We start from the raw sequence: 16219 nt of genomic DNA on the forward strand, positions 1-16219 counted from the left end.
TTATTTTGAGGTTCGTAGCAACTCTTCCTACATGACTGTCACCATCACTTTTGAGGTTATTCGAAACACTTACTACATTACTGTAAGCATCACTGAGTTGATTCGCAACTATCACTACATTACTGTTAGCATCATTTTAAGTTCATAAGCAATTCTTCCGACATCACTGTCGCAATATTTTGAGGTTCGTAGCATCTTTTACTCCATTACTGTCGCATTATTTTGAGGTTTGTAGCAACTCTTCGTACATGACTGTCAGCATCACTTTGAGGTTATTCGAAACGTTCACTCCATTACTGTTAGCATCATTTTGAGTTCATTAGCAATTCTTACTAAATCACTTTCGAATCATTTTGAGATCATTAGCAATTCTTCTGACATCACTGTCACATTATTTTGAGGTTCGTAGCAACTCTTACTACATTATTGTTGCATTATTTTAAGGTTCGTAGCAACTCTTACTGCATTACTGTCAGCATCACTTTGAGTTTATTAGCAACTATCACTACATTAGTGTTTGCATTATTTGAGTTTATGAGCGATTCTCACGACATCACTGTAGCATCATTTTGAGTTCATTAGCAATTCTTACTACATCACTGTCGCATCATTTTGAGATCCTGAGCAATTCTTCTGACATCACTGTCGCATTATTTTGAGGTTCGTAGAAACTCTTACTACATGACTGTCACCATCACTTTGAGGTTATTTGAAACACTTACTACATTACATTAAGCATCACCGAGTTGATTAGTAACTATCACTACATTACTGTTAGCCTCATTTTGAGTTCATTAGCAATTCTTCCGACATCACTGTCGCAATATTTTGAGGTTCGTAGCAACTTTTACTACATGACTGTCGCATTATTTTAAGGTTCGTAGCAACTCTTACTACATGACTGTCAGCATCACTTTGAGGTTATTCGGAACACTTACTACATTACTGTAAGCATCACTGACTTGATTAGCAACTATCACTACATTACTGTTAGCATCATTTTGAGTTCATTCGCAATTCTTCCGACATCACTGTCGCAATATTTTGAGGTTTGTAGCAACTTTTACTACATTACTGTCGCATTATTTTGAGGTTCGTAGCAACTCTTACTACATGACTGTCAGCATCACTTTGAGGTTATTCAAAACACTTACTACATTACTGTAAGCATCACTGACTTGATTAGCAACTATCACTACATTAGGTGCTACATTTGAGGTTTGTAGCAACACTTACTACATGACTGTCACCAGCACTTTGAGGTTATTCGAAAGTTTCACTCCATTACTGTTAGATTCGTAGTAAGAGTTTCGAACAACCTCAAAGTGATGCTGACACTCATGTAGTGACAGTTGCTTCTAACCTAAAAATGATGCTAACAGTAATGTAGAGATAGTTTCTAATAAACTCAGTGATGCTGACAGTCATGTAGTAGGAGTTGCTATGAACCTCAAAATAATGCAACAGTAAAGTAGTAAAAGTTGCTTCGAACCTCAAAATAATGCGACAGTGATGTCAGAAGAATTGGTAATGAAATCAAACTGATGGGACAGTGATGTCGTAAGAATTGCTAATGAACTCAAAAAAATGCTAACAATAATCTAGTGATAGTTGCTAATTAACTCAGTGATGCTTACAGTAATGTAGTAAGTGTTTCGAACAACCTCAAAGTGATGCTGACAGTCATGTAGTAAGAGTTGCTACGAACCTCAAAATAATGTGACAGTGATGTCAGAAGAATTGGTAATGATCTCAAAATGATGCTAACAGTAATGTAGTGAAAGTTTCGAATAACCTCAAAGTGATGCTGACAGTCATGTAGTGAGAGTTGCTACGAACCTTTAAATAATGCAACAGTAATGTAGTAAGAGTTGCTACGAACCTCAAAATAGTGCGACAGTGATATCGTAAGAATTGCTAATGAACTCAAAATGATGCTAACAGTAATGTAGTGATAGTTGCTAATAAACTCAGTGATGCTTACAGTAATGTAGTAAGAGTTTCGAACAACCTCAAAGTGATGCTGAGAGTCATTAAGTAAGAGTTGCTACGAACCTCAATTTAATGCTACAGTGATGTTGTAAGAATTGCTAATAAACTAAAAATGATGCTAACAGTAATGTAGTGATAGTTGCTAATAAACTCAAAGTGATGCTGACAGTAATGTATGTGTAGTTTCTCATTCATCCAGGTCATTGTAGATCGAAGCGAAGTAAAATCTGGTCAACTGGACGTCAGTTTATCTTGAAGACGTTTCACCTCTCATCCGAGAGGCTTCTTCAGTTCTAGTGAAGAGTGTGGAAACTCCAGCTTATAAACCTATGTGGGAGTGGTCAGTGCTATTGTGGTGGAAACGACCCTCCCGAGACTCACCTGGCCTCCCCAAATGACAGTCGTTGTGAGGTGTCAGGGAGTTTCAGGGGTGGTCGTTAGGGGGTTTCACCGACCACTCAGATGCTAATGGGCTGTGCTGGCATCAGCCGTTCCACATGGGTCTTTCAGCTGAACTCTTTGGGGAAGCTTTGAAAGGACTTGGTTGTAAATAGGTGAAAGGAAATGTCGCAGTCCACCTCCTCTGTTCAAAGATGGTTTCTCTATCCTGACGTGGATGGCTTCTTTAACTCCTCTTTCAAACCATCTGTCCTCTCTGTCGAGTATTTGGACATGGTCGTCCTGGAAGGAGTGGCTTTCCTCCTTGAGGTGGAGGAAAACCGCTGAGTCCTGTCCTCCAGAGTTGGCTCTTCTATGTTGGGCCATGCGCTTGTTGAGGGGCTGTTTGGTTTCCCCTATGTAGAGATCCGTGCAGGCCTCACTGCATCTGACAGCGTATACCAGATTGCTTTTCTGGCTGTGAGTGGTGGGTTTCTCCTTGTTCTGATCCAGAAATTCAACAGCTTCTATCATTGATTTGACAGGAAATGTTGATGACACACTGGGATTTTTGTTCTCCTGCCTTCACTGTCAAGTGCAGCTTAACATGAGAGGTAGCAGGATCATTCATGTGTTCATGTTTCCAGCAGACAAGGAGGAAACCTGGGAGGACTTCAGTGACTTTGATCACTGGTTCTCACTTCATCTTCTCAGTATAAAGTTCAAAGCGAGCTGGCCAGGAGTTGAACCTAGAATCTTCTGATCCGTAGTCAGACGTGTTATCCATTGCGCCACCAGCCCTGTGAAGAAGCTGCTATGTTCATGTGTGCTTGCTGTTACAGAAAAGCCCAACAAGGTGGTGGCATTTTCAGGGGACACAATGGTGCAGTGGTCAGCACTGTGGCCTCCCAGCAAGAAGGTTCAGCTCTCCTCCTATTTGGTTGCAAGGAACCTGAATCAGTCCTCAGTGGAGCCGTGCTGCTGAGGCTGAGTGAGGCTGAGTGAGGGACTGAGCAGGAGCCAGCAGGTCCAAGCAGGTTCAGGCAAACTCCCCTCAGTCCACCAACATCAAAGCAGAGGAACAGAGTTCATCTAACAACATGATTCATATCATCTCCTCTTGGAATGTTCTGGAACTACAAGTACACTTAAAATGGCCGACTTATGACAACAGAAGGAACTTTGAAGTAGATTTGATTTATTTAAGTCAGTGACAGTCATTTTTTTCAAGAACTTAGTTCAGGTAACTTGATTGTTTTACTAAGATGAGCTTTAATGTTATACCATTGAAAAAAGACCTTCATGTATTTATGATGACATCACCAATAGGAGCCTTCCCAGTCTGTCAGGGGGTAGAATTCAGTCACCACCAATGACATCAGAGTCAGAGTTTAGACATCAAAGACAGACATTAAAGCCTCTCTTATTAAAAAAAATTAAAGTGTTATATCTTTGAAAATATACTGCAATACATGAAATACTATATTTCCATGGATGGTAACCTCGTTCTTATATTCTTTAATATACTGCAATAGTAATGGACCCTCTATGACACTGTAGTGATGAATCTATCAAGGAGTAAAAATGATTATAATCAGAATTTTGAAGTCAAGTTTGAGATCAGTTTGATCCTCTCTGTCTCCTCCCTCTCTCTCTCTCTCTCCCTCTCTCTCTCCCTCTCTGTCTCCCTCCCTCTATCTCTCTCTCTCCCTCTCCCTCTCTCTCTCTCAGGAGCTTTTAAATGAATATTTTAATAAAACAGAACAGGAGACTGAAGAGTGATCACTCAAACCCACAAGCTGAATGGGACATCTCTTAAAAATATTGAACCACTGAGTAAAACCATAGAAGCGCTCCTGTCTAGTCGGTGCTAACAAGTTAGCTGCTGAGTGAGTCCAGCTGTGCTGTCTAGGAATCCTGCTCAAAAGCCTCCACACATCAAACAGCTGGTGTGTTGGTGGATCTGTGGATCCTGCTGGAAGAAGCAGGGTGGAGCTCTGAATGGTTCCTGTCTCAAAGAGCTTCTCTGTGCAGCTCCCATCAGCTCCTAAAAACAGGAAACCAGCAGATTCACTGTTGAACAGTGGCATTAAAATGTCTCAAAAGCTGTCCTGTCCACCATTTGTTGGTGCAAAGACATTTAAAAACACCAGTTGAACATTTTCCAAAGTTGCTCTCACCTTCTTTCAAACACCTGGAATGATTTCCTCCAAATCAAAAGAAACTGGTAAAAAAACAACAACAAAAACCTCCTGGAGAATCAAACTCCAGCCTCTGCTCCAACTGGACTTGGGACTTCAAATGACCCCCATTAAAAGCCTGCCTGCATCCCCATTCACTGACTGTTGTGCTGTGGGTCTCCTGGACAAACATGGCAGGATCCTCTTGATCTCCAGGAGTTTAAAAGAGCAGCTCTTTTAAAATGGGTTCTGGCTCCATTTAGGTTTAGAGAGCTGAGACTAAAATCACACATGAATAAAAGAGGGAACCCTAGAAAACAAGTCAGCGTGAAAGAGGACCAGATTTTAAAACTCCTCATCATTTCCACCTCCAGGAGTGAAGCCTCCCGGGACCCAAGAGGCTCCAGCTGGCAGAGCTCTCACTGGTTTCTCCACCACCTCGCTAACCTGAGGTGGAGCATCTGAGAACCAAACAGTGACCCCCCTTCATTCCAGAGCCGACTCCACAAACTCTGAGCCCCCACTTTACCCACAGCCAGCAGGCCTCCTCAACACTGCATGACACACGACGACTAAATTTAACACTGAAGCGTCTCATCCAGAGATCTGTGACATGAGTCTGCTGTGGAGGGTCAATCTGTCCGTCCACATTCAGATCATTTACACAGCGACTCCTAAGCACCAGTAGAGCCTGTTCATCATCCCTGGGTGGGCTCGAACCACCAGCCTCTCTGTTAACAGCCGAGCGCGCTGACCGATTGCACCACAGAGACTCTGAGTCACTGCTTTTCATGAAGAGTTTTCAGGCTAAATTCAGTGTGTGAGGTCCACTGCACATTTGAGGGACCATGAAGGACAGAGGAGAGTCTGACTGTCATGGTGAAAGCCTTCAGCACTAGAACTGAAACAGCCCCATCATCTTAACCCCCCCAGACCAAACAGGCTTCATCAGAAACAGACCCCCCTCCTAGAACATCCAGAGATCATCAGTCTGATTAATAGAACATGACAAACAATCAAGAACATGTTATTGTTTGATCAGAAGCTGAAACAATGTTTCTATGTTTGTCTGTTCTGGTCTGAATGAAAGAGGAGGTTTTCTTGGTCATGTGACGTGGATGAGAGTTCAACTAGAACTTCCTGCTTCAACAGGATTTTAGTTTGTTGGGATTTTGTCAAAGACACCAACCAAACCTCTGAGTGGTGCAGATGTCTGCTGCCTCCTCAGAGCAGACTGGAGCTCAGCCTCACTCACCTGTGGGAGCCCCACCAGAGCCACCGTGTGATGGAGTTTCAGTTTAGGATCCAAGGTCCTGGATTGAATTGGTGTTTTGTGTTTTTAGGCCTCCTGGCACCATCAATGGTAGAGCAGAGTGGCGCAGAGGAAGCGTGCTGGGCCCAGAACCCAGAGGTCGATGGATCAAAACCATCCTCTGCTAAAAGAACAAAATAAAATGAACCAGTGTCTTTAGAAATGTGTGTCTGTTAAAAAGAGGTTCATACGGATTTTGTCTTCCTCCACAATCACCAACCATTGTGAGAGTTAACAACAGTCCACTTTCTGACTGAAGCAAAAGTAGACTTCAAAAGGTTTTTCTGATTCACCATAGCAGCTAAATTTCCATTTCCATTTCCTGAACAGGACAGGTTAAAAAAAAGGGAATGTCATGACTTCCTCTGTATATTAGAATATGAACTACTAAAAATGTTCATGCCCAGTTTTAAATTAGAATTAAACTGAAAACACAAAAACCTTCCCTCTTCAATCCTGTCACTCAGTGTTGTAAACTGTTTCAAACAAATTCTACTGTTCAACAGTTCAAGTGTTTCTAATGAAGCTGAATGTTCTCCTCTGCTTTCCTCAGTTGTGTTTCTTTCATGTCCTCCTGAGATCAAAGACAGAATTCTAGGTACAAATAAAAACACTATCAAAGCCTCCTGATGACATCATCATCAATTCTGTCTTTGATCTGTGTCTGTCCAGCCTGTCCTGAGTGGATCCAACAGTTTCCCATGGGTGACACTGTCGTGGTCTCTCTCCTGCTGTCTCCAACTCTCAGAGTGCTTCTACTGGTTTCTCTCCATCGTCCCTGTTGCTAGGCAGAGCGCTGGTGAGGACTGAGGCCAGTGATGTCATCACCTCCAGCTGAGACCTGCCAGGTGGTCCTGCTTCATTCAACTCTGCTGCCTCTGCCACTGCCCTGACTGGTGAGGCTGACAGCAGGTTCTCTCTCATCTAAACTCTCTGTTTACAATGGAGGCTGAAATCCTTGTGATTGGTGGTTCAATCATCAGGTCTGTTGAACTCCCAGGTGCCATCACCTGCTGTCTTCCTGGTGCCAAAGTTGTGGACATTATTGAACGTCTCCAGGACTCATCGATCTCCACCCCTCCTGCAGGTTCTCCCTGTTCCTGTGTGGGTTCTCTCTGGTACTCCAGCTTCCTCCCAAAGTCCAAAGACATCAAGAGGGTAGTGGTTACCTGGACACTCTAAATGACTGTGAGTGTGAATGGTTGTCTGTCTGTGTGTGTTGGTCCTGGGATGGACTGGTGACCCATCAAGGGTGAACCCAGGGCTGGACTGGCCATCTGGCCGATGCACATCTTTGGGCCGGCCCATAACTGTCATAATTTTTTTTTCAAAAGTGTATAGTTTTTAATCGACCGTAACGGTATCGGAGACGCGAAACGCGGCCCATTGGTTGATTTTCTTGAAGGACATTGGGCTCGTCCAATGAAATCTCTCAGCTCTCTCTCTTTCTCTTAGTCAAGCCATGCTGTTGCAATGGAAGTGGAGGAGTCAGATCAGACAGTTGGAGACTATTTTAGTCGCCCTTCTTCCACACAGAGGACTGATTTTTTAAAGTTTCATCCTCAACAAGATTCCATAAACCCTGTTGTCCAGAGGCTCTTCGTTAGAACGGACGGCACGACGTGGAAATGGCTGACTTATTGTGGTCAACGTCATGCTTTGTTTTGTTTTGTTTGCCCTGCTTTTAGCAAGCCCAGTGATCCAAGTGTCTTCATTAGAGGCCTGACAGACTGGAGGCATGTGCACCAAAGAGTAGAGGAGCATGAGAGAGGCATGGCACAGAGGCAGTGTGCTGAGGCCTATTTTTGAAACTGCTCCAGAGCAAGACTGGCCACCTCCTTGAGGGAAGACAGCTGACAGGACACCGTGAGCAGGTTAAGAAGCAGGGCTGGACTGGGACCAAAAAATGGCCCTGGCATTTTTCATCCCTGGCAGCCCTCCATGGTTATTTACACGATATGTGTAAGCACACGCCATACCAGAGGATGTATGTGCACATTTTGAAGTTTAAAAAATTAAAATAAAGTGCAGTATTCTACATGGAAGACAGTAACCATGTTAAAAGAATGATACTCTTTCACTACTCACAGAGACCTTCTTCTTCCACTACACGTTCCAACACCTGACGTCTCTTCTTCCCAGTCCAGCCCTGGAAAGAACACGTCGAGATTTGGAAATTCGGCTGCTTTTCTTCTCGGGAGTGTCTCTTTTTCGGCTCCTCCTTTCTCCTTCCTCTTACTGGGCAACATTCTTCATGGCTTCTGACTGCAAGGTGGCCGATGAGTGGTGGCACTACAACTGGATGGGTCTGTTTCTCATTTTAACACAAAAACAAACTAACCGCTGTTTCTGCGTTTTTACCAGAAATATATATTTTGAAATGCCTGCTCACACCGGCCCATCCGGCTACATCCACCAAACTTTACACACATAACATAATATAATAATATAATATAATAACGCTGAACACAAGCCCCAAAGCAGTAGTTGTTTTGTTTTTCTTCATAAAGGAGGTGCACAGTCATGACTACGATATCTCTGGCAACAAACATGGAAGGGGCTTTGGGGTCTTGTGTTTCAGCTCTGTAACTTCTGGATGGCTGAAAATGTCAGAATCAGTCCTCTCACTGACATCAACCATTGGTGTGACTTTTGGTGGCTTCAGCTCAAATGAAACCAGGGAAGAGGGGCCAGACTTTGAGGAGCCCCTTAGGGTTAGTGGATGCCCCGGGACCGTGCTTGGGCCCCTTAGCACCTAGATGGCTGAAATTCCCAGCACATGCTACTCTGGGGCATCACATTATGTGTGTAAAGTTTGGTGGATGTAGCCCAAGTAGAAACACCAGAACCCAGATTTGATCCTCAATTCTGCTCCAAAAGGCTCTCGGAGTGCAGCAGTCCCAGACCCTGATTTTGCCAAGTTTCACAAGGGGATAGTTTTTTCTCTTTGAACCTAGGAAGTTGAAATTTGAGTGTGTTGTTCTGTCCTCCATAAGGATCACATCTGTGCTGGTTTGACCCCCCTAAGTCCTTTCTGCTGTCCGTAAAGGGCGTGGCAAAGTCCAGTAAAGTCTTTAAATGAAGCATCATAACTGGTCAAAGTTGCTCCAAATGAGATGAGCTTTCTGGGAGGAGTTCACACCTCTGCCAGAAACCAATATTTAAAACTTTGAAGCCCCACCTCCTTCCTGAAGCTACTTCCTGTTTGGGAGGGGGTTCTAGAATTATTCCACCAGATTAGGATTTCATAAAGTTTCAGGTCTGTATCCACTGGAGAGGCCAATGAGAGCAAAAGAGCAACAGGGTCAAAGGTCAACAGGCCTCGTGTCTCAGCCAGGCCTCAAAGGGTTAAGTGAGCCTTTTGGAGCTCCTTTGAAAAAAGGCCTGTCACCAATCTTGTTCAGGACCAACATGAAGAAGGATCTTTGGAACATTTTCACATCTTTAAGACGGCCTTGACTCCTTTTTATAGCAGGAGTCACTGAACAGCACAAAGCTGCTATTGCAGCCATCAGGCCTCATTTCTGATCAGTTATTATTGTTGAAACAAAGCTGAATATCAATTATTGATTTTTATTGTCATCATTTTGAACACCTGATGAGAGAAACACAATAAAAACATTTGAAAAGGAAGGATCAGAGTGTTGTTGTACTGCAATACTACAGTACAGCATCAGAGACACTCAGTTATTGATTGCCTGAATGATTGATTTCCCCAGAAGAGGAACAGCTTTGTTGGAGCAGTAAAAATACACACATCAGAACGACAAAGTTACATTTGAAAAGAAACTACATGACATTACCAGCACAACATCTGAAGAACAGTTAGGATCAATTTAACTGGCCAGATAGTTAGGATTTCTTTAATGATATCCTTGATGAACCCAGACATCAGAGTGGTTTGTTCCCCTCAATCATAAATCTGTAAATACAGCGTGAAGTGATGGAACTAAAAGGCCACCTCTGAGTGCAGGAGTGAGCCTCTGTGACGGATGTGACGTCAGCAGACCGCCATTAGTTTGAGTCATTGTTTATATTCTTAATGCTGATTGGTCGATCTATAATGGTGACAAATGGACTTCGTAGGTAGAATAAACATCCAGAAATTAAATGAATTTGTAGATTGTCTTATTAATCAAAAGATGAAGTATTAAAAATATTTGTCGGAGTGAGCGACAACTACTGGATTTTCTCACAGAAGAACGGGGGCCGACTTCCACGGAAGCAGATGTTTGTAATTCCTGGGGCACTAAAATCCATTTCATATTATTTTTATTGAACAGCGAACATTATGGAAATAAAATGTATATTTCTCGCCAGAAATGTCCTTAAAATGCTTTTTAAAAATCAAACCTATCTTGAAATGACACTCGTCCATAATGGCATCCTTAGCAACCAACATAGCAACAGTAGAAATGTGACACTGTAACGACTCTCTTCCGAGAGGTGAAAGATTCATCGTAATAACGAACAAACCAAAGATTAAACACAAGAACTGAGCAAAGATTATGAAAACAAAATGCATATTTCTCTCTAGAAATGTCATCAGAATGCTTTATTAAATCAAAACTATCTTGGAAGAAGGCACTTTCCTCCGAAAATGACAGGAGCGGCGGCCATGTTTTTGTTTTGAGAGGCCCGCATGAAAGAGTCACATGAGGGAAGGGGGTATGGGGTCATGGGGGGGGGGGGGCGATCCCAGGTGACGTTGTTCAAGAGGCAGGGTTCACCCTGGACAGGTCACCAGTCTATCAGGAGAAATGAGGTGGATGGTGTCATGCAACCTAAACTAAAACATTAGTCAGGTCAAATTCAGATTAAAGCAAGAGTCTCCAGATCAAAGTCAGAATTCCTGATGATGTCATCAGGGCTTTGACAGTAGCTAGAATTCTGTCTTTGATCTCAGGAGGACATGAAAGAAACACAATTGAGGAAAGTAGAAGAGAGCTTGGCAGCATGATGGTGCAGTGGTGAGCACTGTGGCCTCACAGCAAGAAGGTTCTGATTTGAGTCCAGGCTCGGGTGGGGAATCTTTCTGTGTAGAGCCTGCATGTTCTCCCCATGAATGCGTGGGTTCTCTCTGGTACTCCGGCTCCTTCCCACTGTCCAAAGACATGTAATTGGGGACGAGGCTGATTGGACACTCTAAATTGACCGTAGGTATGAATGTGAGTGTGAATGGTTGTTCGTCTCTGTATGCTGACCCTGTGATGGACTGGTGACCTGTCCAGGGTGAACCCCGCCTCTGGCCTGTAGATGCTGGGATAGGCTCCAGCCCCCCCCTCGACCATCAATGTGGGTGTTTTGTTAATTGCATGCCACATGAAATTATTAGTGGTCACTTTCCTAGCAACAGTCTCACAGTGGCAAGACAAGAACACTTCTACTTTTGATGATGACAGTTTGTTCAACACTGAACTTCATCCAGTACCATGTTGTCAAACACTGGAACCTCCACAGCACCTGAACAAGGACTTGAACCCTGGACCCTCAGATTAAAAGTCTGATGCTCTACCGTCTGAGCTCCTCAGGCTCTTTCTACAGCATTGAGACAGGAACAGAAACACCTGTGAAGGTCAAACTGATGCTTTCTTGACTTGTTCAGTCCTCCATGTTGAAGTCCACCATGCTTTTGATTGGCTCTGATTCTCTGTGGCAAAATCCAACAAGAGGCTCCAAAAATGTCCTGAATGTCACAAGAATGCACAGGACAAGATGTTAGTTTCCTTCATGTCTGCAGTTCCTCCACTGGAAAGTAAAGTCAATGCTGCTCCTCTGCTGAAACCTGGGATCGGACCAGGGACCTTTAGATCTTCAGTCTAAGGCTCTCCCAACTGAGCTGGTTCAGTTCTGAGGGAGGGCCCTGCTTCTCTCATTTATAATCTCTTCCACTCTCACTGGACCTTAGAGAGGATTGGAGCTTCTGAAGTCCTGACACATTGAACAGTTCTCCAGGACCATTTTTGATGAAGGTCTGGATCACACCAGCCTTTTTTGTTTGTCTTCTTGCACCACCGTGCCGCCCCTACTAGTCGTCTACATATCAGTGTTCTCAGTATTGCACGAACATTCACATCAGTATTGTGCTAATATTTTATTTCCTGGCTCTTCAGTCCTCCTATTATGAAGTTGATTGCTTCAGCGACCAGGAGACGTTATCATTGGCAGCTAGTTTACTATTATTGCTGCTGCTGTTGTTGGTTGTGTGTCTGTCTTCCATCCCCCTGTCCCTCTGTCTTTCTCTCTGCTTGTCTTTCACCCTCATCTTGTTCCCATCTTTTTGTCATTCTCTCCCTCCTTTCTCTCTGTCTTTTGTCTTTCCTTCTCTATATTTGTCTTCTGCTGTTTGTCCTGTCCTGCTCTCTTTCAACAACCAACCAGTCAAAGCAGACGTCCGGTTAAAAAAATATGATAAAAGAACTCTTGGTTTGATTTGGCTTGAGACATGAAGAAGATAGGATTGTTTTCCTTTCATTTTAGAAGCTTTTCCAGATTCATGAAAAGATCATCAATCAGTGCAGTATTTCAGACAGACTTCTGGTCCGTGAGGACGAGGAATCCAGCACAGATCCACAGAACCCCAACTGCCATCTTTGATGGTTCCTTTACAGTCTGTAGGGTGGAGAGATCCTCCTGAGTCTGGCTTGGAATGTTTGTCTGTGGATGTGTTGGCCCTGTGATGGACTGGTGACCTGTCCAGGGTGAACACGGCCTGTCATCCAAAAGCTGCTGGGATAGGCTCCACCCCCTCCATGACCCTGAACAGGATAAGCAGAAGACAATGGACAGAAGTCCTGACACATTGAACAGTTCTCCAGGACCATTTTTGATGAAGGTCTGGATCACACCAGACTTTTTTGTTTGTCTTCTTCCAGTGTCCTCAACATTGTGTGAGCCAATAATTCCACATCTGTACCAGACACACCTCTGGTTGGTGGGTTGATGGATCTTTCTGTTCTAACAGTGTCTTTTATCTTGCTTTTATCTTTTCTATCTTTTCTTTGTATCTGCATTCTGTGGTGCACAGTGGCTCTGGAAGAGCGCTCTATCTCACTATTGTCACTGTACCCCCCCCCCCCACAACGAAAATAAAAGATTCTGATTCCGATTCTGACACACACACACACACACACACACACACGCGTGTATCAACATGATGTTCCGAATGTTTCACTGTCTGTGGTTGTCCAGCTCTCCTTGCCTCTTCACTGTCATTGTCAGAACTCGGAGCAGTCTTCCTCTCCAGGTGATGTCTCTGAGTGATGATGATTGCTGTCTGTTCAACCAGCTTCATTTGTTGATATCTGAGAAGGACTGAAGACAGCAAAGTGTGCTGATTGGCCAACAACCCCTCACAGGTCAAAGGTCACTGCTCTGAGGCGGACCAGTTTACTGTAACAGTGGTGGCACCATCCACTGCTGGCGCTCTCTTCAGTGCTTCTTGTTTCTGCCCTTTGTGTGTGAGCTCCTAGAGCAGCTGGTCCGGCTCCTCCCCCTTTTCTTTTCTATTCCTCTAATTTATTTTTTGATTTTCTATTTTTGTAATTCATCATCGATCTCGGCTCACGGTCGCTACACTCTTGACCTCCTGTGAGCCTTGAAGAGAGAGAAGCCACCTTTGTGTCGGAGAAGAGCAGCTTAGTCCAGGCAGCCAGCAGCCTGAGACCAGAGGGTAGCCAATCAACGCGCTTCCCTTCTTCATCGAGCGAATCTCAGCGGGAGCCACGGTCGACGAGGTGGAGGCTTTGGAGGCCGTCCTCCCACCAGTTCGTTGGAGAGGCGTCGTACATCGATGGGAGAATCCAGCTGAGAACGTGAGCCGGTTACGTTGGTTTTCACCGATTCAGGCCTGGACTCCTGTCTCGCTGCCAAACTCCACCTGACTCCGTAGAGCTGGTCAGCCTCCACTCAGTCCTCTTCATTTGGTTGGAGGTCACTATCCTTCATCCTACATTCCCAATCACAGCTGCAGAAAGTGAGAGAACAAGCAGGGATGTTCAAGATGAACGCCCAACGTGGGGCTTGAACCCACGACCCTGAGATTAAGAGTCTCATGCTCTACCGACTGAGCTAGTCAGGCTACATCTGAGTAGCTTCAATAGCATGAAGTTATCAGAGTGAGAGACGCTACAAGCGCTTCATCATTCACAGTCACATGAGCCATCACATGATTGATGAATGACCACAAACACCTTCATCTTTGACAAAGAAGTAAAATAAAAGATGAATCTCAGATGAGACACCAGTGGTAAAAACACTAAAGTGCTGTCAAGGAGAAACAGGATACGAGCAAACACACACAAGTTACAGAGAGAGAACTCTCCCAGAGGGAACCACTCAAAGGAGAACCTAGACATCATCAGGCTGGATGACCTCATCAACATGAGACAGGTGGATAGGAAACAAGCTCAGAGATGTCAGGAACATGAGATCCAAGTGGTGAGAGAGCAAGAACTGGCGAGGTTCCAGAACCAGGAGTGAGGTGGAGCCTGCATCACCTACTGGGAGCTTTTAGTCTAAGGTTCAACTTGGACTTGAATGATTTCTGGAGAGACAACGTGCAGGGAGGGAATTTGGAGATGAAGAACAAGTTCCTCTCAGGCTTTCATGGAGTTTCCAGGAGTCAAACAGACCCTCCTCTGATTGGTTGTCAGATGTGTTCTCATTGCACCACAGCCTCCAGGTTGAGGGTTCTGATCCTAGTCAGACACATTGACTCTGATGCTGCTGAGCCTGAAGGGAGGATGAAGAAAGGAGTGTCTGAGAGAGCTTCACCAGACAAACTGTCCAGTTGAACAACAAACACTAGTCAGTAGGAATGTTGCTGCTGGGACCCTGATTCAAACCAGGGTTGCTGCAGCCACAACACAGAGGACTGACCACTAGAGGATCAGGGCCTCCTGGAGGCTGAGGTTGGAGCTGCTATGTCCTTGTCTCACTGAGAGATCAAAGACAATTGGAGTCCACAAAGAAATCATTGAGAAATCAAGGAGATCAAAGAAAGAATTCTAAGATCAAACACAGAACTCTGAGATCAAAGAAAAAATTCTAAGATCAAACACAGAACTCTGTTCAACTTCAGTTTTAGCTCAGACCCTCTTTAATATCTCTGTACTGCCACTTGTCATCAGGAGACTCAGTATAAACCTCCACAGTTCTGCTGATGTCACTCAGCTGGACATCTCTGTGTCTCCTGGTGACTCAGGACCAGTTGATGTCTATTAACCTGTCATGGAGGCAGAGAACAAAACTGAGGTCTTAATTAAAGCTGGAGGCAGTGTTGTTAGGGCCTGAGCCTCCTTCTGTCTGGGTTCTGGCTTGTTCTGCTTTTCATTTTGTGTTTGTATTAAAGTTCTGTTGCTGAAAAAATAAATCCAGGGTTTAGTGACTAAAAAAAGGTCCAGAGGCCCACAACTAAATATTCAAACCAATATTTCCATGGATAAGGAAGCCGAACAAGGTCACCAAGAGATGGAAACAACTTGGAGGATAGAAAATTGTTTTAGTTTATTTGACAGCTGATTGAAGACGTGGGTCAAAACTGACCGTTACCATGGAGATGGGAACAGAAAGCTGACACAAGAGGAAGGTTCCAGCTCTGAAAAAGGAGTTTGATCAAAATCTTGAACTGCCGGTAGAAATATCCTTTTGTTTGTTGACCTTTGTTGACAGAAGTCACTTTAGCTTGGCAGTGACAAGAATGGCTGCTAGCTTGACAAAGAACTGCACAAACCAGGTTCAAGCTGGACTTTGGACCCTGGTATCTGCAACGACTCCATCAACTCCTAATCTAGCAGCTCTGCTGGGTCCAACTATTTTACAGAACATTTGACAGACCTGTGGAGCAGTGAGGACACACATGAGTGGACCTTTGCTATCTGGGTGTCCTCCAGTCACGTGACTGAAGTTATCCATTCATGTCAGTGATGTCACTTGGCAGGACTGTCACTGCCGTCTCATTCTAGAAAAGAATGCAGACTCCACCTGTGGCTCCATGATAACTGATGGACCTCTGGTTGGAGGCTGGACGATGATGTTTGGACTGGAAGGAAAACTCCTTGTCCAAATTCCATTGTGTTCAAGTTTAAAGTCCCACAATAAGAAGTAGCTGAATCTGACAGGTGGAGGTTTGGAACTACAAGATGGTGATGTTTTCTTGACTTGATGCTCTGACTGTCAGGGTGGATGACAGCTTCTTCTGCTGCTGCATCTGAGTGGCTAGGATTGGAGGTTTTAGCTCCAAAGTTTGTCTGGTTCCAGGGGAAATTTTAGAATTCCAGTCCCCAACCTGGGCTGTTCTGAAACTCTTCTCCTGAATCACTCCTGAGCTGCAGCAAGAACAAATACCAGTGCCAAC

At 44.2% G+C, this 16219-nt stretch overlaps 2 non-coding genes across 2 annotated transcripts; both read right to left on the minus strand.

The window, feature by feature from the left end:
• Positions 1-3098: 3098 nt before the first annotated feature.
• Positions 3099-3171, minus strand: trnar-acg (transfer RNA arginine (anticodon ACG)). The gene has a single exon. It is a non-coding gene; the product is annotated as a tRNA-Arg (tRNA).
• Positions 3172-13869: 10698 nt separating this feature from the next.
• Positions 13870-13942, minus strand: trnak-cuu (transfer RNA lysine (anticodon CUU)). Its single transcript has one exon. It is a non-coding gene; the product is annotated as a tRNA-Lys (tRNA).
• Positions 13943-16219: the final 2277 nt, after the last annotated feature.

The sequence above is a fragment of the Aulostomus chinensis genome, chromosome 1 (assembly GCF_037954235.1).
Source record: "Aulostomus chinensis isolate RoL2024-O1b breed Wild chromosome 1, RoL_Achi_v1.0, whole genome shotgun sequence".
Classification (NCBI taxonomy): Eukaryota; Metazoa; Chordata; class Actinopteri; order Syngnathiformes; family Aulostomidae; genus Aulostomus; species Aulostomus chinensis.